Below are 26,682 nucleotides of genomic sequence, written 5' to 3'. Positions count from 1 at the left end.
CTGTTCTATGTTTATGTTCGATGGTCCTCCATGGAAGATAAGGCTGGGAAGTTCAATTCAGATTAGGGAAGTGGTTGTGGGAGAGATGGAAAAATTGGCTATTCCTGAAGTCCTGTTTATTCTTGGCAACATTAGAGCTAGATCACAGATGGGAGTCAGGCCCATTGTAATGGAAAAGCCAAAGGAAAAACAGAAGACTGAGGAGTAAGAAAGAAAAAATACCCTGGGAATTTCTGGACCGTGTAGTGTCAAGATCCCAAGCTATAAGTTAAAACATTGAAGGAGAGAGAACAAAAGAGAAAGATGAAGAGATTGAGGTCCAGTTAGCTGGCGCTCTGTTTGATGAGATGGTGAAGGAAAGGCTGAAGCAGCTAGAGGATCAGGCAGAGGTGTTTCATTCCGAAAGGTTAATGGGATCATGACAAAAAAAAAATGAGATGATAAAGGATTTATATCAACACCACTCGGAAAAGGAATCAGAGGGTATTCCAGATTGCTATTACATTCAGGATAAAATCTTAAGGTGTAAATGGAGATCTTGGCAGATTCATGCAGGTGAGAAATGGGCAGGGGTTCACCAGACTGTGCTGCCGGTAGTATACAGACAGGAAGTATTGCGCGTATGATTGCCAGCCATGACTGAATGATGGTACAGACTCGATGGACTAAATGGCCTAATTTCTGCTCCTATGTCTTATGATCTATGGGTAGCACATAAATTGCCTGTAGGAGATCACGTAGGAGTGCGGAAGACTCAGGCTAAGATACAGAAACATTTTATTGGCCCAGATTGCATAAAGATCTGGTCGAATTTTATTGTAACTGTCATACATGTCAGATGGTAGGAAAGCCACAGGCAGTGATAAAACACATGCCTTTGATGCCAAGTCCTGCATTCGAAGAACATTTTGCATGGGTTATGATTGATTGTGTAAGTCCTCTCCCTAAAACTAAAATTGGAACCAGTATTTGCTAACCAGAATGTCAAGGCAAAAAATGTTGTGGAGGAATTGCTTGCTTTCCTTACCCATTATGGACTATCCGGGGAAATTCAGTTAGACCGAGTGTCCAATTTTACTGCCGAATTATTTATGAGGTTACGGATAGTTTAGGTACTAACCACTTTATATCAAGCGTGTAGCATCCTGAATCCCAGGGAGCATTGGAAAGGTGGCATCAGACCCTAAAGCCAGTGTTGAGGGTTTATTTCCAGGATTACCCAAATGATCAGGCTAAAGATATCCCATTTATATTATTTGCTGTTAGAGATGCTCCAAATGAATTGAATAAGTTTGCTCCATTTGAATGGATATTCAGACACTAAGTAAGAGGGCTTTTAAAATTAATTATGTAAAAGTTGATCGGTCTGGAGTCAGAGACCTCACTGGTGGATTATGTATCTGAGGTAACAGAAAGATTAAATCGAGCAGGTGAATTTAACTGGACACATTTGAAGGTGCCACATCAATGAATGAACCAAGAAGCAGATAATGTATCCAAAAGTTGTACATTTTCCTGTGGGGAAAAAGTATTTATGCTGTAACCAGTAGTAGGAGACCCATTCAAAACAAGGTTTAGTGGTCCTCATCAGATTGAGAAGGTAAGTTTAGTGAATTACCTGGTAAAACATTTAATTGGTCTGTCATGTGATCTTGCTGAAGCATTACTATGACAGGGAAAGGGAGCTGGTTGAAGCACTCAGAGTGAGGAATCAAATCCAGAGAGGTTGGATTATGATATCCTTCAGCACAAGTTGAATAATGAGGAACTCCGCAAGGATTGGGATAGGGTAGTGATCTATCTACCCCAGGAACAGAGGACTGCATTTGTTACAGTGCTCTGAGAATCAATGTGGAAATAGAATGGGGAGGATTACCATAAGATTATATGAGATTGATGTAGGGAATGCTATTCCATTCAAATAGCACCCCGACAGGCGTAATCCTCTTAAAGTAGTGCAGGTTAAGAAGGAAGTGGAAATGATGCTCCAAGAACATATCATAGCGATGCATCAAAATGAGTCGAGTTCACCAATTGTGTTAGTTCCCAAACCTGATGGTAGTCAACAATTCTGTGTACATTAGTGGAGAGGCAACACTGCAACCAAATTTGACTCATACCCAATTTCAAGGTTGGAGGATTGTATGGATAAATTAGGACAAGCCACTTGCATTACAAAGTTGGTCTTACTTTGTGGTTGGTGGCAAATACCTTTGTTGGAGTGAGCAAAAGAAGTCTCTGTTTTTATAACCATAAATAGATTATTTCAATTTAAAGTGACACCATTTGGAATGAAACATGCACCAGCCACTTTTCAAAGGCTTATGAACAGAGTTATTGCAGGATTGACTAATTGTGGTGTCTACATAGATGGCGGTGGGATCTTTAGCCATTCATGGAAAGATCACATGGAGCATTTGGCAGAGCTCTTTCAGAGGCTATACAACACAAAGCTGGTCAGAAACCTGGTCAAAACAGACTTTGCAAATGCAGAAGTGACATTCGTAGGGCATAACATTGGACAAGGACAGATAACACCGAGGAATGTGAAATTGAGGACCATCGAAGAATTTCCAATGCTGTCCTTGAAGAAGGAGGTGCTCCAATTTTTGGGATTGAAATTTCTACCAAACTTTAAAGCGTAGTGGCACCATTGGCAGATTTGTTAAAAAAGAACCTGAAATTTCAGTGATCAGAATAATGCCTGGAGGTGTTTGAGAATTTAAAAGCATTGTTAACCATAGCACCAGTTTTAGCCACAGCAAATATTTTTGAAACCCTTCAAAATCACTATTGACCTAAACGATGTAAGTGTGGGAGTTGTGTTGTTACAGGAGGATGATTGTGGAATAGAAAGATCAATTGGTTATTTTTCAAACAAAGCTCAATTTGCATCAGAAAAAAATATCCACATTGAAAAGACTTATTGAATTTGAGAATGGCCTCAAGCATTTTAAGTTTTACTTTGTCGATAACATATCAAAGATAATTGTGTATACTGATCACAATCTTTTGACATTTCCAGACAGATTTAAGGATAAGAACACCAAAATATTTTGTTGAAGTCTCACGTTACAAGCATTTAATTTACAGATTGTACATGTTGTGAAAATATTAGCAAAGACACTTTATCGTGAGTTTAAAAAAAAGGCTCATGTAAGATAGAAATGGTCATGTTCAATGCCAGTGATGAATATAATTTGTATAACATGTGCAACTCTGGATTTATAAGCTCTGGATCCAGTAATGTCATGGAGTTTCAGCTTTAAAAGAAGACAAAAATGAAGCCATCCTTCTATAATGATGTCCATTGTTTTCTGAAGGGGCGAGGTGTTGCAAAGTTGGGCAGAATACTTGTGGGTTAGGAGGCAGGGAGTTAGAATTTGGAATTTCTAAAGTGTTTGGTGGGAAAGCAGTATCTGACCCCTTAAAAAGATGGTGTTTTTCTGTGCTGAGAGGTTTACAATGGATGTCTGTGAGCAGCAGCTTAAAAATTTGCAGTACCCAGAGAACCAAGATTGGAACATTTGTATTGAAAAAGCTATACAGTTAGCAGACCAAGCAGCAGTTTTTATTAAGACAACATTACTTTGAGTTTAGCCAATCAATTTGAATCAGGTACTTAGATATCAAAAGTCAAAAAGATCAGTGCTGCAAAAGCACAGCAGGTCAGGCAGCATCCAAGGAGCAGAAGTGTCGAAGTTTCAGGCATAAGCCCTTTATCAGGAATGCCTGAAGTGTTGACTCTCCTGCTCCTCGGATGCTGCCTGACCTGAGTGTTTTTCCAGTGCCACACTTTTTAACTCTGTCATCCTCAGTTTCACTTAGATACTAAAAACCTATTAAATTTGAATCTGATAGTTTTGACAACATAGGACCAATCCTATTGTGAGAAATATTGAGATGTCATCATGGATGTAAAAGAAGGGGGCAGTTGAACAATGACCTGGGAGCTAGCTGCCATCCACCAAAGCTAACAGCCCTCAGCCCTTGAGAGAGAATCGCTGGCATTCACAACTTTATCTATTTCTGACAGAAAGCACCATCTAAATAACAACGGTACTAGCGGCACAACTCGTTAATATTCCTGACAGAAGGATTGATGGTGTCGGCACAGAAGGTTCCAGAAGACATGTAACCAGGCTGTAATCTTGAGAAACTAAATGCTATTTTTTTGTTTTATGAGTGAGCTTTGTATTTATTGGGATAGCATGCCATTAGAATCTTGTTTTATTTGGAATAGTCAGTACTTAGAAGGGATTTATTTGGCTTTTTAAAAATTCTTTCATGGGACGTGGGTTTCTCTGACTAGGCCAGCATTTATTGCCTCATTCTTAATTGCCCAGAGGGCAGTTCAGAGTCAACCACATTGCTGTGGGTCCTGGAGTCACATGTAGGCCAGACCAGATAAGGATGGTAGTTTCCTTCACTGAAGGACATTAGTGAACCAGGTGGGTTTTTTCAACAATTGACATTGTTACACTCTTAATTCCAGAATTCTTTTGTTGCATTCAACTTCTACCATGTGCCATGGTGGGATTTGAACCCAGGTCCCCAGAACACGAACTGTGTTTCTGGATTAAGAGTCCAGTGATAATTCCAGTTGGCCCTCACCTCCCTGTTGTGAATAGTTGAGTTAATTTGTTCACTGTTAGAGTTACATATATAAATTGTTACTGATTAATTGTAAAGTGAGTGTCAGGGATTTACTTTGTTTCATCACTAGAAGTTGCTGAAAAGCAGGTTACACCATGTTTCAAACTCCTTTTATAGACTATAAAGCGAGGTGCTCCTCTTTGAGTGTTTCAGTTCTCAGAGGGGCATCGATGTCCGCTTTATAACAATATAAATGACTGAGATGAAAATGTAGACAGGTGGATTAGTAAGTTTCCAGGTGATACAAAGATCAGTGGAGTTGCTGATGGTGTTGGGGTTGTCAAAGGATGCAGTGGGATATCGATCAGTTGCAAACACAGGTGGAAAAATGGCAGATGGATTTTAATCCGAGTAAGTGTGGGTTGCTGCACTTCGGGAGATCAAATGTTAAGGAAAAGTACACAGTTATGGCAGGACCTTGAACAGCATTGATGTACAAACGGATCTTGAGGTTCAGGTCCACGACTCCCTGAAAGTGGTCATGCAAGGTTGTTTTCTCTGGAGCAGCAGAGACAGAGGAGAGGTTTGATAGAAGTCCATAAGATAATGAGATGCATAGATAGGATTGATGGCCAGAATCCTTTTCCCAGAGTTGAAATGTCAAATACCATGGGGCATGCATTTAGGTGAGAGAGGGGAGGTTCACAGGAGATGTGAGGGGCAGTTCTTTCACACAGAGAGTGGGGGGAATCTGGAATGCACTGCCTGGGGTCGTGGTGGAGCTGGGTACAATTGGAGTATTGAAGGAGCTTTTAAATAAGCCACATGGATATTCAAGGAATAGAGAGGTATGGACCAAGGGCAGGCAGAAGGGATTAGATAAATTTGGCATCATGTTCAGTACAACGTCATGGGCCAAAGGGCCCATTCATGTGCTGTACTGTTCCAGGTTCTATCAGGATCTGAGTACCCAGTAATCTCAGGATCTGAGGGGGGTCTGAGTGCCCATAATCTCAGGGTCTTGGAGGGTCTGAGTGCCCAATAAAGCCAGGCTCTGGGAATATATGGACACAGCAGAAGTGGATACTGCAGAAGCTGGAGATTAGAGTCGAGATTCAAGTGGTGCTGGTAAAACAGAGCAGGCCGGGCAGCATCCGCGGAGCAAGAAAATCAACATTTTGGGCAAAAGCCCTTCATCAGGAATGAGGTTTGGAGCCTCCAGGTGGAGAGATCAATGGGAGGGGGTGGGGCTAGGGAGAAGGGAGCTGAGGGTGCAATAGGTGGATAGAGGTGGGGTAAAGGTGATAGATCGGAGAGGAGGGTGGAGCGGATAGGTGGGAAGGAAGATTGACAAGTGGGACAGATCGTGAGGGTGGCGCTGAGCTGGAAGATTGGAACTGGGGTAAGGTCGGGGGAGGGGAAATGAGGAAACTGGTGAAGTCTACATTGATGCCCTAGGGTTGAAGGTGGAAGCTGAGGCGTTCTTCCTCCAGGTGTTGGGTGGTAAGGGAATGGCAGTGAAGGAGGCCCAGGACCTGCATGTCCTCAGCAGAGTGGGAGGGGGCATTGAAATGTTCGGCCATGGGGCAGTGGGATTTATTGGTGCGGGTGTCCCGGAGATGTTCCCTAAAGCGCTCTGCGAGAAGGCGTCCAGTCTCCCCAATGTAGAGGAGACCACATTGGGAGCAATGGACACAATAAATGACATGTGTGGAAGTGCAGTTGAAACCTTGATGGATGTGGAAAGCTCCTTTGGGGAGGTGAGTGTGCAGAGTTTGCAATTCCTGCAGTGGCAGGAGAAGGTGCCAGGAGAGGAGGGTGTGTTCTTGGGGGGCCTGGACCTGACCAGGTAGTAGCAGAGGGAATGGTGTTGGCAGAAAGTGGATAAGGATGGGGAGGGAAATATACCCCTAGTGGTGGGGTCTGTTTGGAGGTGGTGGAAATGTTGTGGTTTTTCAAAAGGGAGGCCAGCAGGTGTGTTCTGTGGTGGAACTGGTCCTCCTGGGAGCAGATAAGGTGGAAGCAGAGAAATTGGAAATAGAGGATAGCATTTTTGCAGGAGGTAGGGTGGGAGGAGGTGTAATCCAGGTAGCTGTGGAAGTCGGTAGGTTTGTAAAAAATGTCAGTGTTGAATGGGTCATCATTGATGGATATGTAGAGGTCCAGGAAGGGGAGGGAGGTGTCAGAGATGGTCCATGTAAATTTAAGGTCAGGATGGAATGTGTTGGTGAAGTTGATGACCCGTTCAACCTCCTCGTGGGAGCACGAAGTGACACTGATGTAGTCATCAATGTAGCGGAGGAAGAGATGGGGACTGGTCTCAGTTTACCTGTAGAAGATAGAATGTTCCACTTAGTCAACAAAGTGACAGACATAGCTGTGGCCCATGTGGGTACCCATGGCTACCCCTTTCATATGGAGGAAGTGGGAGGATTCGAAGGAGAAATTGTTAAGGGTTAGGACTGGTTCAGCCAAACTGTGTCAGTGGAATGGTACTGGTGGGGATGTCGGGAGAGAAAGAAACGGAGAGCTTGGTTCCCCTGGTCATTGCGTATGGAGGTGTAGAGGGATTGGATGTCCATGGTGAAGATGAGGCATTGGGGCCGGCGAAATAGAAGTCTTGGAGGAGGTGGATGGTGTGGGTGGTGTCCCGAATGTGTATGGTGAGTTCCTGGACCAGGGAGAATAGTACAGTATTGAGGTAGGTGGAGATGAATTCGGTGGAGCAGGAGCAGGCTGAGACAATGGGTCAGCTGGGGTAGTCAGGCTTGTGAATCTTGGGAAGGATGTAGAATCAGGCGGTGCATGATTCCCGAACTATGAGGTTGGAAAGCTGTGAGTGGGACATCCCTTGTGGTGATGAGGTAGTGTATGGTCTGGGAAATGATGGTTTGGTGATGGGTGGTGAGGTTATGGTTGTAGGGGTAATAGGAGGAGGTGTCTTCAAGTTGATGCCTGGATTCAGTGGTGCAGAGGTCAGTGCGCCAAACTACCACTGCACCTTCTTTGTCCGCGGGTTTGATGGTGAGTTTAGGGTTGGAGCAGAGGGAGTGAAGGACTGCGTGTTGCGAGGGTGAGAGGTTGGAGTGGGGTAGACAGGTTGAGACTGTCAATGTCTCGGCGGCAATTGGAAATAAAGAGGTCAAGTGCGGATAATAGACTGGCACTGGGTCTTCAGGTTGATGGGGTGTGTTGGAGGTGGGCGAGGGGGGCCCTTGGAGGCTGGGCGGGAGTCTTGATGGAAAAGTACGCTCAAAAGCTGAGGTGGGGACGTGGGTGGACATGGGACAGTTGTTGGATGAATCTGGATGTATGTGAAAAAGAAGCCAAAATGATTCTGTTTGATTGAGTTGCTCTTGACTGTTCCTTGCTGCAGAGTGAAAGGATCCTGTTGAACTTCAGTTTCTTGCCCGTTTTATAACTGCGTACTCCGAGCTCCTTTCAGCAGCTGTCACTGTCGGCTGGCTGCTTCCTTGTCGGTGAAAGTGAACCTCAGCATAATGACATTCCCCTTCAGCCAGCTGGAATCAAACACAAACATCACTCAGTAATTTCCCCACAGGCACCGGGAGGTGCTCATTTGTACACAGCAAGATCCCAGCAGCAACGCTGACCAGATGGTCTGTTTTGGGGAATGTTGGGGAAGGGATACAGATCACCCAGGGAGTTCAGCAGGACCTCTTTACGCTCTGACAAACTAATGCCCAGGGATGTTTTACATCCATCCAAGGCGCAGAGAGGATCCAGATTTCAGATGCTGAGGTCAATGGAGCCAAGCTCCTCTCTTCCCCCGACTGCAGTCAGCTCATTTGGAGCAGAGCAGGGATTGAATCTCCCTGATTCAGGGCTTGTTGTGGGTTTCAGCTCCTCACAGACACCAGACAGCAATCGGTTGGATACTGAGGGAATGAAGAACATTGGGGATGGTGAAGGAAGGTGGAACTGAGATTGAATTACAGCCACAAGATATGGCTCATTCCTCTTCTTAATCTCAGCCCTCAGACGGTCCCCCTGCACCTGACCAATCCATTAGGAGGAACATAGATCCCAGGGCATTGTGTCTGTGATGGTAATCCCACAAAATGTGAGAGCATTTCCCAGGCACTGGAACATTGTGGACATTTCTGTTCATGCAACGTGTCCTAAGATTAAAAAGAAGGAAATGATTGACTGCTCTTAGATTATTTTCAGTCAAGCCTGTTGTGGAACAGAGACTTTCTATATGTTGCAAGTTATGGTGATACCGAAGTTCCTCCAAAATGTGGCTCTTGCTTATCAAAATGCAGCAAAAATCAACAGCAGTGTCCCATTTCCTTACCACAACAGGAGGAACTGCTGCTTGCTCACTGCTCCGTGTTTGAACTGAAAGAAAACAGAATGAAACCTGTTCAGAATGGAGTCAAGTCACAATCGAGCTCTTTAAACTGGGGAAAATGGTGAGGGGAAAATGCCATTGTGACTTTGGGCAGTTTTAGAGGAAGGTAGCTGGTGGGAATCCTGGACACTGCTCTCTGTTATAATGTTCATCATGTCAATCAGACAAACTCAGCACAGAGAGAGAGCACCATCGACCAATCACACCCGCATTAGATCTTTCATGAGTTATTGTGTTCAACCCCACAGCCCTGCTCTTTGTCAGTGACCCTCTACATCCTGCATCCTCAAGTACCTATCCAAACCCTTCTTCACATTTGTTATGGAACTAGTTTCTAACACCTTTTCAGGGAGTGAGTTCCAGACCCTATCAACTCTGTCCAGTAAAAACTTTTCTCCTTATCTCTGCTCTTTTGTGGTGATGAACAGTATGTAAAATATTTCACCTTTGTAGTTTGGAATGATTAGAAAAGAGATACAGATTTTTGCTGTTGAGATTCTTTTAAAAGGTCAGAAAGTCATTCTGGACCAGGAATTCAATGCAGCCATTCCAAGAAGACACGTGAATGCCATCTGGGAGTTGGGAGAGCCTCTGGAGTGTTAAATAAATAATAGCTATACTTCTGGGTTTATAACAGACAGTGTAAATGTTTTGTTTTGACTTCAGTTTGATAAGCACAAAGATTAAGCTGAAAACGACCAAGAGTTGAATTCAGGATGAAGTTTGAGTTTCTCTCCCAGCTCGAGTTTTCAATGGAGAAGAAACCAGTCACCACATCAGCAATGTTTTTCCCTTTTGTGAACTTCTCCAAACAGGGAGAATTTGGGACACAAACCTTCAGCTTGTTCAAATTGAAAATGTTGAGACATTAGAACATCGATTGATTCATTCATTTGGATTCAGAGAAAAACCATGGAATTGACCAACCAACCCTACCACCCCGTGGCTCAACACTTCAACTCCCCCTCCCACTCCACCAAGGACATGCAGGTCCTTGGACTCCTCCATTGCCAGACCATAGCAACACGACGGCTGGAGGAAGAACGCCTCATCTTCCGCCTAGGAACCCTCCAGCCACAAGGGATGAAATCAGATTTCTCCAGTTTCCTCATTTCCCCTCCCCCCACCTTGTCTCAGTCAAATCCCTCAAACTCAGCACCGCCTTCCTAACCTGCAATCTTCTTCCTGACCTCTCCACCCCCACCCCCCACTCCGGCCTATTACCCTCACCTTGACCTCCTTCCACCTATCACATTTCCAACACCCCTCCCCCAAGTCCCTCCTCCCTACCTTTTATCTTAGCCTGCTGGACACACTTTCCTCATTCCTGAAAAAGGGCTCATGCCCGAAACATCGATTCTCCTGTTCCTTGGATGCTGCCTGACCTGCTGTGCCTTTCCAGCAACACATTTTCAGCTCTGATCTCCAGCATCTCCAGTCCTCACTTTCTCCCCATTATAGTAAGTTGTGTCAATCAGACAAATGAGCTGCTCTAACCATGAGCTTATCAATGACATCAAGAATCTAACTGTGTAAAATGGATGTTTGGAACAGAGTAATTCCTGCCCAATGTTGTGATAATGGTAGAATTAGTTTGCTTACCATTTACTGTTGTATACACAATGTTCTGGTCTTCAACAGGACTCCTAAATAAATGCAACACATTTGATTTATTGCATATTTACCACAGAACAACACTGTCTCCTTCACAGTCTCGGGGATGATGGATTTTATACTTTGCACCATGGACTTTCGAGAACAGTTTAAAGATGAAAAGGATGAACTGAAAACTTGGATATTGTTCTAAAAAGAGCAGAATTTATGTGAACAACAAAGGAAAGAATTTGACTGAACTAGAGGGCATGCTGGGAAACGTGGCCAAGTTGTTGTTGTTCCCGACTGTGGAAGGGAGAGATTTCTTCAAGGCATTGCAGCACTGTCAGCTGGCACAAACCAAGAAAGAAACTAATGTTCGAATGGAGCTGGAGCAAATCATCAGCAGTACACTTTTGGGCGGCACGGTGGCACAGTGGTTAGTACTGCTGCCTCACTGCGCCAGAGACCCTTGTTCAATTCCCGCCTCAGGCGACTGAATGTGTGGAGTTTGCACGTTCTCCCCGTGTCTGTGTGGGTTTTCTCTGGGTGCTCTGGTTTCCTCCCACATTCCAAAGATGTGCAGGTCAGGTGAATTGGCCATGCTAAATTGCCCGTAGTGTTAGGTAAGGGGATAAATGTAGGGGTATGGGTGGGTTGCGCTTCGGCAGGGCGATGTGGACTTGTTGGACTGAATGGCCTGTTTCCACACTGTAAGTAATCTAATCTCATCAAATAGGTTTGTGACTTTCCTCTGACTTGTGATGTGATCAAACATTTCTGGTTCAAGTCCAGCTTTGATTGTTAAGGGGCAGTATCTCTGTCTCTGAGAGAGATCATCTGGGTTTAAGTCTCAACTGGCCAAGAGAGGAGTCAGAACAGATTGAAAAATAACAATAACCCCAATCATTTACCAGCGGCTTTGTCGTGATGGAACAAGAACCAGCCGAAAAGTGAGAGTGAGGAAGGATCAACCCTCAGGCTTATGGGCAAAGGCTGAAAAGGTTGGGATTCTACTCACTGGAGGTGTGAAGAATGAGAGGTGATCTCATTGACACATGCAGGATTCTTAAGGGGCTTGACAGAGCTAATGTTGAAAGTGTTTCCCACCAGGGGAGGGTCTAGTGCCAGAGGGGAGGGTCTAGTGCCAGAGGGGAGGGTCTAGTGCCAGAGGGGAGGGTCTAGTGCCAGAGGGGAGGGTCTAGTGCCAGAGGGGAGAGTCTAGTGCCAGAGGGGAGGGTCTAGTGCCAGAGGGGAGAGTCTAGTGCCAGAGGGGAGGGTCTAGTGCCAGAGGGGAGAGTCTAGTGCCAGAGGGGAGAGTCTAGTGCCAGAGGGGAGAGTCTAGTGCCAGAGGGGAGGGTCTAGTGCCAGAGGGGAGGGTCTAGTGCCAGAGGGGAGAGTCTAGTGCCAGAGGGGAGGGTCTAGTGCCAGAGGGGAGGGTCTAGTGCCAGAGGGGAGGGTCTAGTGCCAGAGGGGAGGGTCTAGTGCCAGAGGGGAGAGTCTAGTGCCAGAGGGGAGAGTCTAGTGCCAGAGGGGAGGGTCTAGTGCCAGAGGGGAGAGTCTAGTGCCAGAGGGGAGAGTCTAGTGCCAGAGGGGAGGGTCTAGTGCCAGAGGGGAGAGTCTAGTGCCAGAGGGGAGGGTCTAGTGCCAGAGGGGAGGGTCTAGTGCCAGAGGGGAGAGTCTAGTGCCAGAGGGGAGGGTCTAGTGCCAGAGGGGAGAGTCTAGTGCCAGAGGGGAGAGTCTAGTGCCAGAGGGGAGGGTCTAGTGCCAGAGGGGAGGGTCTAGTGCCAGAGGGGAGGGTCTAGTGCCAGAGGGGAGAGTCTAGTGCCAGAGGGGAGAGTCTAGTGCCAGAGGGGAGGGTCTAGTGCCAGAGGGGAGAGTCTAGTGCCAGAGGGGAGGGTCTAGTGCCAGAGGGGAGGGTCTAGTGCCAGAGGGGAGGGTCTAGTGCCAGAGGGGAGAGTCTAGTGCCAGAGGGGAGGGTCTAGTGCCAGAGGGGAGAGTCTAGTGCCAGAGGGGAGGGTCTAGTGCCAGAGGGGAGAGTCTAGTGCCAGAGGGGAGAGTCTAGTGCCAGAGGGGAGAGTCTAGTGCCAGAGGGGAGGGTCTAGTGCCAGAGGGGAGGGTCTAGTGCCAGAGGGGAGGGTCTAGTGCCAGAGGGGAGAGTCTAGTGCCAGAGGGGAGAGTCTAGTGCCAGAGGGGAGAGTCTAGTGCCAGAGGGGAGGGTCTAGTGCCAGAGGGGAGAGTCTAGTGCCAGAGGGGAGAGTCTAGTGCCAGAGGGGAGAGTCTAGTGCCAGAGGGCATAGTCTAGTGCCAGAGGGGAGAGTCTAGTGCCAGAGGGGAGAGTCTAGTGCCAGAGGGGAGAGTCTAGTGCCAGAGGGGAGAGTCTAGTGCCAGAGGGCATAGTCTAGTGCCAGAGGGGAGAGTCTAGTGCCAGAGGGGAGAGTCTAGTGCCAGAGGGGAGGGTCTAGTGCCAGAGGGGAGAGTCTAGTGCCAGAGGGGAGAGTCTAGTGCCAGAGGGGAGAGTCTAGTGCCAGAGGGGAGGGTCTAGTGCCAGAGGGGAGAGTCTAGTGCCAGAGGGGAGAGTCTAATGCCAGAGGGGAGGGTCTAGTGCCAGAGGGGACAGTCTAGTGCCAGAGGGGAGAGTCTAGTGCCAGAGGGGAGAGTCTAGTGCCAGAGGGGAGGGTCTAGTGCCAGAGGGGAGAGTCTAGTGCCAGAGGGGAGAGTCTAGTGCCAGAGGGGAGAGTCTAGTGCCAGAGGGGAGGGTCTAGTGCCAGAGGGGAGAGTCTAGTGCCAGAGGGGAGAGTCTAGTGCCAGAGGGGAGGGTCTAGTGCCAGAGGGGAGGGTCTAGTGCCAGAGGGGAGAGTCTAGTGCCAGAGGGGAGAGTCTAGTGCCAGAGGGGAGAGTCTAGTGCCAGAGGGGAGAGTCTAGTGCCAGAGGGGAGGGTCTAGTGCCAGAGGGGAGGGTCTAGTGCCAGAGGGGAGGGTCTAGTGCCAGAGGGGAGGGTCTAGTGCCAGAGGGGAGAGTCTAGTGCCAGAGGGGAGAGTCTAGTGCCAGAGGGGAGAGTCTAGTGCCAGAGGGGAGGGTCTAGTGCCAGAGGGGAGAGTCTAGTGCCAGAGGGGAGGGTCTAGTGCCAGAGGGGAGAGTCTAGTGCCAGAGGGGAGGGTCTAGTGCCAGAGGGGAGAGTCTAGTGCCAGAGGGGAGGGTCTAGTGCCAGAGGGGAGAGTCTAGTGCCAGAGGGGAGAGTCTAGTGCCAGAGGGGAGAGTCTAGTGCCAGAGGGGAGAGTCTAGTGCCAGAGGGGAGGGTCTAGTGCCAGAGGGGAGAGTCTAGTGCCAGAGGGGAGGGTCTAGTGCCAGAGGGGAGAGTCTAGTGCCAGAGGGGAGGGTCTAGTGCCAGAGGGGAGAGTCTAGTGCCAGAGGGGAGGGTCTAGTGCCAGAGGGGAGGGTCTAGTGCCAGAGGGGAGGGTCTAGTGCCAGAGGGGAGGGTCTAGTGCCAGAGGGGAGAGTCTAGTGCCAGAGGGGAGAGTCTAGTGCCAGAGGGGAGAGTCTAGTGCCAGAGGGGAGGGTCTAGTGCCAGAGGGGAGGATCTAGTGCCAGAGGGGAGGGTCTAGTGCCAGAGGGGAGAGTCTAGTGCCAGAGGGGAGGGTCTAGTGCCAGAGGGGAGAGTCTAGTGCCAGAGGGGAGAGTCTAGTGCCAGAGGGGAGGGTCTAGTGCCAGAGGGGAGGGTCTAGTGCCAGAGGGGAGAGTCTAGTGCCAGAGGGGAGAGTCTAGTGCCAGAGGGGAGGGTCTAGTGCCAGAGGGGAGAGTCTAGTGCCAGAGGGGAGAGTCTAGTGCCAGAGGGGAGGGTCTAGTGCCAGAGGGGAGGGTCTAGTGCCAGAGGGGAGAGTCTAGTGCCAGAGGGGAGGGTCTAGTGCCAGAGGGGAGAGTCTAGTGCCAGAGGTGAGGGTCTAGTGCCAGAGGGGAGAGTCTAGTGCCAGAGGGGAGAGTCTAGTGCCAGAGGGGAGAGTCTAGTGCCAGAGGGGAGAGTCTAGTGCCAGAGGGGAGGGTCTAGTGCCAGAGGGGAGGGTCTAGTGCCAGAGGGGAGGGTCTAGTGCCAGAGGGGAGAGTCTAGTGCCAGAGGGGAGAGTCTAGTGCCAGAGGGGAGAGTCTAGTGCCAGAGGGGAGGGTCTAGTGCCAGAGGGGAGAGTCTAGTGCCAGAGGGGAGAGTCTAGTGCCAGAGGGGAGAGTCTAGTGCCAGAGGGGAGGGTCTAGTGCCAGAGGGGAGAGTCTAGTGCCAGAGGGGAGAGTCTAGTGCCAGAGGGCATAGTCTAGTGCCAGAGAGGAGAGTCTAGTGCCAGAGGGGAGAGTCTAGTGCCAGAGGGGAGAGTCTAGTGCCAGAGGGCATAGTCTAGTGCCAGAGGGGAGAGTCTAGTGCCAGAGGGGAGAGTCTAGTGCCAGAGGGGAGGGTCTAGTGCCAGAGGGGAGAGTCTAGTGCCAGAGGGGAGAGTCTAGTGCCAGAGGGGAGAGTCTAGTGCCAGAGGGGAGGGTCTAGTGCCAGAGGGGAGAGTCTAGTGCCAGAGGGGAGAGTCTAGTGCCAGAGGGGAGAGTCTAATGCCAGAGGGGAGGGTCTAGTGCCAGAGGGGACAGTCTAGTGCCAGAGGGGAGAGTCTAGTGCCAGAGGGGAGAGTCTAGTGCCAGAGGGGAGGGTCTAGTGCCAGAGGGGAGAGTCTAGTGCCAGAGGGGAGAGTCTAGTGCCAGAGGGGAGAGTCTAGTGCCAGAGGGGAGGGTCTAGTGCCAGAGGGGAGAGTCTAGTGCCAGAGGGGAGAGTCTAGTGCCAGAGGGGAGGGTCTAGTGCCAGAGGGGAGGGTCTAGTGCCAGAGGGGAGAGTCTAGTGCCAGAGGGGAGAGTCTAGTGCCAGAGGGGAGGGTCTAGTGCCAGAGGGGAGAGTCTAGTGCCAGAGGGGAGAGTCTAGTGCCAGAGGGGAGGGTCTAGTGCCAGAGGGGAGGGTCTAGTGCCAGAGGGGAGGGTCTAGTGCCAGAGGAGAGAGTCTAGTGCCAGAGGGGAGGGTCTAGTGCCAGAGGGGAGGGTCTAGTGCCAGAGGGGAGGGTCTAGTGCCAGAGGGGAGAGTCTAGTGCCAGAGGGGAGAGTCTAGTGCCAGAGGGGAGAGTCTAGTGCCAGAGGGGAGGGTCTAGTGCCAGAGGGGAGAGTCTAGTGCCAGAGGGGAGGGTCTAGTGCCAGAGGGGAGAGTCTAGTGCCAGAGGGGAGGGTCTAGTGCCAGAGGGGAGAGTCTAGTGCCAGAGGGGAGGGTCTAGTGCCAGAGGGGAGAGTCTAGTGCCAGAGGGGAGAGTCTAGTGCCAGAGGGGAGAGTCTAGTGCCAGAGGGGAGAGTCTAGTGCCAGAGGGGAGGGTCTAGTGCCAGAGGGGAGAGTCTAGTGCCAGAGGGGAGGGTCTAGTGCCAGAGGGGAGAGTCTAGTGCCAGAGGGGAGGGTCTAGTGCCAGAGGGGAGAGTCTAGTGCCAGAGGGGAGGGTCTAGTGCCAGAGGGGAGGGTCTAGTGCCAGAGGGGAGGGTCTAGTGCCAGAGGGGAGGGTCTAGTGCCAGAGGGGAGAGTCTAGTGCCAGAGGGGAGAGTCTAGTGCCAGAGGGGAGGGTCTAGTGCCAGAGGGGAGGGTCTAGTGCCAGAGGGGAGAGTCTAGTGCCAGAGGGGAGAGTCTAGTGCCAGAGGGGAGAGTCTAGTGCCAGAGGGCATAGTCTAGTGCCAGAGGGGAGAGTCTAGTGCCAGAGGGGAGAGTCTAGTGCCAGAGGGGAGAGTCTAGTGCCAGAGGGGAGGGTCTAGTGCCAGAGGGGAGAGTCTAGTGCCAGAGGGGAGAGTCTAGTGCCAGAGGGCATAGTCTAGTGCCAGAGGGGAGAGTCTAGTGCCAGAGGGGAGAGTCTAGTGCCAGAGGGGAGAGTCTAGTGCCAGAGGGCATAGTCTAGTGCCAGAGGGGAGAGTCTAGTGCCAGAGGGGAGAGTCTAGTGCCAGAGGGGAGAGTCTAGTGCCAGAGGGGAGAGTCTAGTGCCAGAGGGGAGAGTCTCAGAATAATTCTTTTCACAGAGGGGAGTGAGTCTTTGGAACTCCTTGCCAAGGAGAGCTGGGGAGGCAGCGTTTTTGAAGTTTTGAGATGGAGATCTTGATCAGCTGGGGAGTTGAGGGTATAGAGAAAGGCAGGAGAATGGATGAGAGGAATGTTGGATCAGCCATGATCCTATTGGATGGATAGTAGGTTTTAGGGGTTGAATGGCCTACTCCTGTTCCTATTTCTTATGGGCAACAACTCACTGGGATGCTGCCCAGTACATCAAATGGAATTACAAAGAAAGACTTCAGGATGTCTTTATATCATTGGATGAACCACACTTTATGACTATGACCATATTTTTGAAATCCTTTGAAGGAACAATGAATGAGATGGAAACAGACTATTGAGGGGGTGAAGAATGTGGGATCATGGATACAAAACACAACAGATTGAGTCCATGCGTTCGGGAAATCTCTTCACCCAGAGGGTGGGGAGGGTGTGGGAGTCACTCCAAACTAATGGCAGGTGGAGGATCGATGTCAATGTTGAGCATTCATTTGGAGAGGGGTGTGAGGATTAAGTGGATTGAATGGATGGGGGAACAGCATAGGGAAATATGATTTGGGATTTCTGCTGATGTGGAAGCAAAAGGACAGCAGGGGCTGTTGGACCGAGTAGTCTGGCACTCATCCCAGCAGGAGGCGCTGTACTGCCAGTGAGCCTCCAAGACAGACCCTAACACTGGGCTTGGTGGGTAATGATCCAGTACCTAGTGGGGATCCTGCAGGGGATGTCAAATGCTTGACCCATTCAAAGCTTTCTGATTGTCACCAGCAGGTACCTGTGGCCTGGCACTGGAGGACGTGTGATACCAGACATAGAGCAAACTGGCAGTGATTGGGCATCTGGATGTAAGGCATGGTCTTGACAGTCACTGACCCACCATTTGCAATGGATCTGTGTGCTACAGTGGGAATATCAGCACTCACTAAAAACAATCACCCTCAATGTCAAAAACAATGACTGTGCAGTGACAGAATCAAACCAAGATGAAATGCGATTTACCCTTGTGAGGAGTCCTTTACTGATGAACACAACTTTTGTTTCCAAAGGCAAAATATGAGCAGGACAATGCAGATCAAGACAGTGATACCCAGAATGGTGCCAATGATTAAAATGGGTTCTGAAGTCCGGGGAATACCATGGGAAGATTCTTCTGTAAAATTTCAGAATGTCACACACACAGTCACTTCAGTCTGAGCAATGTTCAAGATTGTCAACAACATTATTTTTATGTTCCTCAGGGCAGTAACTCCCCTCCTGACTCCCCAAAGCCTGCCCACTATCAACAAGTCAAGAGTGTGATGGAATACTCCCCACTTGCCTGGATGGGGTCAGTTCCAAAAATGCTCAAGAATCTTGTCATTTTCCAGGACAAAGCAACTTGCACCATTGGCCACCACAGCTACAAGCACCCATTCTTATCACCACTGACTCCCTGCTGTGCACTATCTACAAGATATACCTCAGAAATCCACAAAACAGCCTTCGGCACACGTTCCAAACCTGCAAACTCCTCCATCTAGAAGATCAAGGGCAGCAGCTACATGGGAACACCGCCCCCTGCAAGTTCTTCTCCAAGCCACTCCCCGTCCAGCCTTGGGAATACCTGGCCTTGATGACCATTCTGCCCTTCCACTGATGAAGCACAGCAGCTTGGTGCTCCCTTCCCTGTTCACACAAGTGTTCCCTCCCATTGACTTGCCAGTTACAATGAGCTCCCTGCTCCATAGATGTAGCTCCACACTCTGCAGCAGTGCACAGCAGTATCATTGAGAGTCACATTCACAAGGCTCAGAATGTAACTGTTCCTGCTGACATTCCTGGAAAGCTGAACACGATTGAGGAAACCCTGGGCCGTGGGGTGGGTGCCATTCACAAAGTGGCTTATCACCCACTCCCTGTTGCTGCCAAGTCACTGGTGGTGCCAGGGGACATCAGTGTCACTCACACTGACATTGTACATGGCACAGTGAAACTTGACAGCTTCACCCTCTGCTACCTTGCTAACTACATGATCCTCAATAAGGACTAGATCAGCGAATGGATCTGTTCATATTGAAGAGAAAAAATAAGGTAACTGGATTTATAACATTTTCTAAAGTGTCCTCCTGGTTAAATGATGATTTGCAGAGAACGAACTGAAGCTTCCAGTCTGGATATTGCTATTTGTAATTTGAGAGGGAATGATTTGAAACATATCCATCAGTTGAATGCTTTACAATTTGCTGTTGTGATTCATTTTGTGAATAAACTATCGAGAAGGGAAGTTCACGATGCTCACAGCTGATGGATTGGAATAGACTGAGCAGCCACTTAAAAAGTTTCATTCTCACCAAAAACCAAAAGGAAAATGCTGAAAGTTTCAAACAGCCTGTAATCGATGCTCCCTGAGGACACCCTCTCTGATTCACTGTTGCACATCCAATTCTGTATCCTAACAGAGTGGAAGGCTGTGGGGAGAGAGCAGGACATTGGCAGTTGGGAATGATGCTCATTTGAAGAGTCAGTGCAGATAGGATGGGTCTCCTTCTGCACTGGAATGTTTCTATGATTCCCTGATTCTGTCTCTGTGCCAAATAGTCCCTGACTGTACTTGCCTGAAATTGATACTGGATTAGTGGTGCTGGAAGAGCACAGCAGTTCAGGCAGCATCCAACGAGCAGCGAAATTGACGTTTCGGGCAAAAGCCCTTCATCAGGAATAAAGGCAGTGAGCCTGAAGCATGGAGAGATAAGCTAGATGCTGCCTGAACTGCTGTGCTCTTCCAGCACCACTAATCCAGTATTTGCTTTCCAGCATCTGCAGTCATTGTTTTTACCACCTTGCCTGAAATTGAGTCAGCAATAGGCATAGTGAGGCCCTTTTGATCGGAACCTCAGACTTTCCCTTCCATTCCTGACCCGGGTTATTATCCCAGGGTCGGGGAATCCTTGGGGTCGGATCCCAAACATAAACCTGTGACATTGGTCTCACTGTTAGAAAGGCCTGGGACCCATACCGTCCTCACCTGCAGTCACAGCTTCCTGTCCCTGATCCATGACTAATCTCCAATTCCTGAATCCAAGGTGTAGGAGAACCCTTAGGAAAAAGGTTTCCAGGGAACTTTCCCCTTCCCTAATGTGACACAATGTCTGCAGCTCAGGCTCCAGCTCCTCAACTCGGATCCAAATTTCCTCGAGCTGCAAACCCTTCCTCCAGATGTGTTCACTCTGGATCCCATTGGGCTCAGAGGGGCCTTCATTGAAACCTGTAAGATCTGAGGGCCTTGAACTGGGTGGATGTGGAAAGGAGAATCTAGAACTAGGGTCAGAGTTTAAAAATAAGGGAGTGCACGTTGAAGACAGAGATGGGGAAATGTTTTTTTCACAGAGGGTTGTGAGTCTTTGGAATTCCTTTCATCAAAAAGCAGTGGATGCAGAATCTTGAAATCTTTCTAAGGCAGAGGGGGTGAAAGGTGAACAGGGATATGTAGGAATGTAGAGTTGAGATTAATATCAGATCATCCATCATTTAATTAAATGGTGGAGGAGGCATGTTGGGCTGAATGGCCTCCTCCTGTTCCAATGTCACTCTGTCTATGTCTCTTGGTCTAAGGGAATGAATGAGGGCCATAAGAAAGGGAGTAACCAGGGTGGGGGGGGGGGGGAAGGAAGGGTTTAGCTCAGGACAAGGGCATCGGAGGTGGAGGTGGGAGTGTCATTGAGCAGAACAGGAGCTGCATAGGTTTCTGGGAAATTATGGCCTAAAGTCTTGCGAGCTGAGAGTTTGAAATTTCCTGGATAAATTACTCACATCTTAATGAGTTACACTGGAGCCCCAGTTTAACCTTCAGCTTAAATAACATTGAGAAACAGATCCAGTTTTAATGTGGAACTGACTCATGGAAGTGAATGTCTAAGGAATGCAAGCTCATATAAAACCAATCCCTTTGTATTCTGTTAAACTCTCAAATTAACGATAAATACCGGCTGATGGAGTAATGTTGAGCTCCTGTGTGCAGCCTTGGCACCAAAAGTTTCACTACGTGAACACAGCATTAGCTAATTACAGAGTCACCCCTTATACCACCCAGACCTCTCATGGGCAACAGCTTCTCCAAACAAGGCACTAACTGTTTGCTTCTTTATGGAATTTACTCACAAATGAGTCATAACACAATAATACATAACAATTCCAGGCTAACTGAGAGCTGGAAACATATCACCTTAATTCCTGATGTTCCCATCAATTGTTGTAAAAACCCATCTGGTTCACTAATGTCCTTTAGGGAAGGAAATCTGCCATCCTTATCTGGTCTGGCCTACATGTGACTCCAGACCCACAGCAATTTGGTTTTATCTAATTGCCCTCTGAAATGAACAGGCAAGTGACTCATTTTGAGGGCAATTGGGGAATGAGGAACAAATTCTTATTTTACAATCTAATACTCCACAACAACCAGATGAAGGAGCAGCAGTTTGAAAGCCAGTGCTTCCAAGTAATGGACTATAACCTGGTGTTGCGTTATTTTTAACTATCTATCATCAAAACAGAAATCAGGAGGACGATGGTACAACTTGCCTGGATGGGTGCAGCTCCAACAACACTCAAGAAGCTTCATGCCATGCAGAAGAAAGTAGCCCGCCTGACTGGCGCCATAACTAACACCTTCAATATTCACTCCCTTTTACACTGATAGACAATGGGTACCAGTTGGGGTGGGGCCAGGCCGGGGGTGGGGGTGGGGGCGTGTTAAACGGAACTTGGGGGCCAGAAGTTGGACAGGGTTGGGGGTGGGTTTTGGGGTAGGATGGGGTTTGGAACAGGAGGCAGGGTTGGACAGAGTTGGGAGGGGTGGTGTTGGGGGAGGAGTCTCACACGCTGAGTGCTGCAGCAGTCTCCTGAATGAGGAGCAGACTTTAAAAACTTCGAGCCCTAGAGGAAAGGCATTTAATTGATTAACCAAATAATCGATAATCTGAACGAAATAGTGCCCGCCCATCTCATTTGGATAATCGGGGTTCCCCTGTATACTCAAGTAACAGTTGAATTTTTTTGACTATTTTTTACGGTTAAATATATGCGGTTGACTATTGCAGGGATATCACATTTGAGGGGCTGAAATTCATGCCGGTCAAAATTCATACCATATCATTGGCAGAAGCAAAATTAAAGTCAAAACAAATAAAACAAAACAAGAATTACAGTAATTCTGAACATCTGGATCGGAGTGTAATGGCTGGTGGACTGGAAGACCCAGAATGGAGTGGTACAGCCAGCAGACTGGAAAGCCGGAGTGGAGTGCAATGGACAGGCACACTGACTCATCCATGTTGATCTGTTAACTGTGAAGAACTAGGGTTGACTTTTACACGGAAAATTCCGGATATGTAGACAAAAAGTAAGGGTGACCTTTTCATAAGATCGACTTATGCTCGGTTATATACAGTGTATCATCATCATCATTCCTTCAATGCACTGGGACCAGTGTACCAACACCAAAGGGACCACAACTACTCAGGAAGGCAGCTCACCATGACCTTCTCAAAACATCCAAAATATGACCTGGAGTAGGCCATTCAGCTCATGCACCACCTTTCAACATAATCATGGGTGATCATCCAACTCAGTCCCTTGTTCCCACATTCTCCCCTAACCCTTTGAACCCTTTAGTCCTCAGAACTATATCTAACTTTTCCTTGAAGACATTCAATGTTTTGGCCACAGCTGCTTCCTGTGGCAGAGAAGACATTTCTTCTCAAGGGCCATTCACGATGAACAACGAGTACCAGCCTGGCCAGTGATGGCCCCATCCCAAGAATGATGAAACAAAACCAGACAGAGACAGGAGAATGTTAAAACCAACACTGAGAACAAATGAGATAGAGAAGCGGAAAGACAGAGAGAAGAGAAAGAGGAATTGGTCCAAGAGAAGAAGTAGTTTATTCTATCTGTGAGTAAAAGCCAAGAATTGTTCTATGTTTATACTGAGCTCTCTGCTTACTCTTTACCAGAGGAATTTAACACATTCCCCTCTCCAATAAATCCATGTGGAAATGGTTACTGTATCAGATTATTCTCAGGTAAACAAGACTTACCTGTTACAGTCAGCTGGGTTCCATTCCCACTGATGTCTCCCCACACTTTACAGTAATAGACCCCAGTGTCACTGGGCTGCACGTTTGTGATGGTCAGAATGAAGCTGTTATTGGAGGGATCTCTGGAAGACTGGAATCGCTCAGTAAATTCTGGACTCCATTGTGTGATGTTCCTCGTGTCATATGTTAAAACCCACTCCACCTTATTTCCTGGTTGCTGCCGGTCCCAGTGAACATTGGTGTGTGTCACTGTGGCGTTCCTCATGGTGCACTGTAACCGGGCAGTGTGACCCTTGGTGACACGTTCCAGGATGGAAGACTGGTGAAGGACTGGGACACTTGCATCTTAAGAGTTAAAGAGAAAGGACAGATGGTAAGAGTATCAGAGTGAACCAGTGGGGTTAATTATTCAAACTAACCACGAGTTTATAGACCATAAGGCCATAGAATATAGGAGCAGAATTAGGCCATTCAGCCCATCAGGTCTGCTCTGCCATTCGATCAAGGCTAATATGTCTCAATCCCATTGTCCTGCTCTCGCCCCATAACTATTGAGCAATTTGCTCTTAAGAATCTGTCTATCTCTGTCTTATATATACTCAATGACTTGGCCTCTACTACAGCTCTCTGCAGCAATGAGCTCCACAGATTTACCACTTTTTGTCTGAAGGAATTCCTCTTCATCTCAGCTGTAACTGATTGTCCCTTCACTGTAAGGCTGTGTCCCAGATCCTACTCTCTCCGATAAACATTTTCTCCCTGTCCACTCTATCCAGGCCTCTGAGTATTCTGTGATGAGACAAACTGTATTCACTGCTCACAATGTGGGCTCCTCTTCATTTAGGAAATGAAACACAGACTGGGTGACCACTTCTCAGAACACCTCCATTCTGTCTGCAAAAAAGGCCCTAACCTCCCAGTTGCTTGCGAGTCCAACACACCATCGTGTTCCCTGGCCAACATCTCTGTCTCAGTCATGTTGCAGTGCTCTCGTGGAGCTCAGAGCAAGCTGGAACAACAGCACCTCATTTTCCACTTTGTTACCCTGCAGCCTTCTGGAATTAATATTGAGTTCAACAATTTAAGAGTGTGAGCACCTTTCCCCATGCTTTCCCCCTCCCCAATAAACCAGGCCTTATGAATACACAGGCAGCTACCATACTCTACTCATTGTCAGCCATTAACTGTCCCCATCAGCAGCTGCTCATTCCCCCAGACTAGCCATAACCCCCTTCTTTGTCTGTCGAACAGCTTTACTCTCACACTGGGCTCTATCTCCATCTATCATTTACCCTCACCCTTCTCCCCATCCCATTTTCTGGATAAAAACCATCATTTTTCCTCATTACCATTAGTTCAATACAAGGGCCACTGGACCCAGCTTATTAATTCTGATTTCTCTCCACAGATGCTGAGATTTTCCAGCGATTTCTGTTTTTATCCTCAGAAATGAAATCAGAAAGTCTCGGAGTGTTATTGTTTGAAAGACAATGTAGTAATGAGGAAATAAAGACGATCCCAAATGCCAGGTGATGAGGAATAGACAGTGATCCATTGGGTGGTCATTCCATCTGAGGCCAGAATGAAATTTTATAAACTAACTCATGAAATTCCAATGACAGGTCATTTAAGGATGAGGAACACACAGTCAAAAATCTTAAAACATTTTTAGTAGTCAGGATTATAGAAAGATGTTACATTTTACCAGACAGGCTGGTCAATGTCAGGACTTGGGAATCTCCAACCCTCAATTAAAGCTTTACCTTTAATCCCGATTGCAGCTTTTGAAGAACCGTTTAGCAGGGTCTTAATAGATTGTCTCGGAGCCCGGCCTAAACCCAGGAATGGCAACCAATGAGTCACTGCAGTGGTTCAAGAAGGCAGATCAGCACCACCTTCTCAAGGGCAATTAAGGAGAGGCAATAAATACTGGCCCAGCCATTGACACCAACATCTCACAAAACAATTAAATAAATTGCTGAACCTGAGCTCAGCTTCCTCACCACGGGGAATCCACCTCTGTGATCACTCTCCAAGAGCTCCTCAATCTTCTTGATCACAAACTGATCTCCCATTCATTCATTGGGCAAGAGGTTATTACTGGAGGAGATTGTCATGTAAACTCTACTTACTTATGATATTGAGCTGGCTTCCTGTCCCATAGATCCTTCCCCAGATTGAGCAGTAATAGACCCCAGCGTCACTAGGCTGCACGCTGTTGATGGTCAGAATGAAGCTGTTACTAGAGGAGTCTCTGGAAGATTGGAATCGCTGTGTGAATCCTGGGTACTGTTGTGTGGAGGCGCTTCTTGGATGCGTTAAAACCGGCTCCATAATTTGCTTTGGGGACAGTCTGTACCAGTGAACATCAGTGTGTGTCACTGTGGCGTTCCTCATGGTGCACTGTAACCGGGCAGTGTGATCCTTGATGATACTTTCTAGGTTCGGAGACTGGAGAAGGACTGGACCAGTGTTACCTTTGTAGAAAAAAGTAACAGTATGTTTATTACCACAAGATTCCTGGCTAGATATCATGGAATAAAGGGAGAACTAGCCATTTGGATACAGAACTGGCTCAAAGGTAGAAGACAGAGGGTGGTGGTGGAGGGTTGTTTTTCAGACTGGAGGCCTGTGACCAGTGGAGTGCCACAAGGATCGGTGCTCGGCCCTCTACTTTTTGTCATTTACATAAATGATTTGGATGCGAGCATAAGAGGTACAGTTAGTAAGTTTGCAGTTGACACCAAAATTGGAGGTGTAGTGGACAGCGAAGAGGGTTACCTCAGATTACAACAGGATCTGGACCAAATGGGCCAATGGGCTGAGAAGAGGCAGATGGAGTTTAATTCAGATAAATGCGAGGTGCTGCATTTTGGGAAAGTAAATCTTAGCAGGACTTATATACTTAATGGTAAGGTCCTAGGGAGTGTTGATGAACAAATAGACCTTGAAGTACAGGTTCATAGCTCCTTGAAAGTGGAGTCGCAGGTAAATAGGATAGTGAAGAAGGCGTTTGGTATTCTTTCCTTTATTGGTCAGAGTATTGAGTACAGGAGTTGAAAGGTCAGGTTGCGGCTGTACAGGACATTGGTTAGGCCACTGTTGGAGTATTGCGTGCAATTCTGATCTTCCTATCGGAAAGATGTTGTGAAACTTGAAAGAGTTCAGAAAGGATTTACAAGGATGTTGCCAGTTTTGGAGGATTTGAGCTTTAGGGAGAGGTTGAACAGGCTGGAGCTGTTTTCCCTGGAGCGTCGGAGGCTGAGAGGTGACCTTATAGAGGTTTTCAAAATTATGAAGGGCATGGATAGGATAAATAGACAAAGTCTTTTCCCTGGGATCGGGGAGTCCAGAACGAGTGGGCATAGGTTTAGGGTGAGAGGGGAAAGATATAAAAGAGACCTGAGGGGCAACTTTTTCATGCAGAGGGTGGCACACGTATGGAATGAGCTGCCAGAGGAAGTGGTGGAGGCTGGTACAATTGCAACATTTAAGAGACATTTGGATGGGTATATGAATAGGAAGGGTTTGGAGGGATATGGGCTGGATGCTAGTAGGTGGGACTAGATTGGATTGGGATATCTGGTCGGCGTGGATTGGGATATCTGGTCGAAGGGTCTGTTTCCATGCTGTACATCTCTATGACTCTATGACTCCAAGAGCAGACTCTCTGTACTGCCATATTAAAAGGATCTGACAGGCTGGTAGGAGTTTTCAGTTAAACAGAGAGAACACGTTGTTGCACTGAATGTTTGAGATGCATCTGTGATTGATTCAGATAAAATAATCAATCAATATAAAGAGAAATAATTAAATAAACAGTGTGTTAAATGAATTTTTCTGAAGTCTCATCAGAATCTGATCAACATTTTGGATATGCCAATCTTGCTGCAGCAGGATCAAAGCTGAAAATGTGTTGCTGGAGAAGCGCAGCAGGTCTGGCACATCCA

This window comes from Chiloscyllium punctatum, chromosome 11 (assembly GCF_047496795.1).
Source record: "Chiloscyllium punctatum isolate Juve2018m chromosome 11, sChiPun1.3, whole genome shotgun sequence".
Lineage (NCBI taxonomy): Eukaryota > Metazoa > Chordata > Chondrichthyes > Orectolobiformes > Hemiscylliidae > Chiloscyllium > Chiloscyllium punctatum.
Note: the sequence above shows the minus strand (reverse complement) of the source record.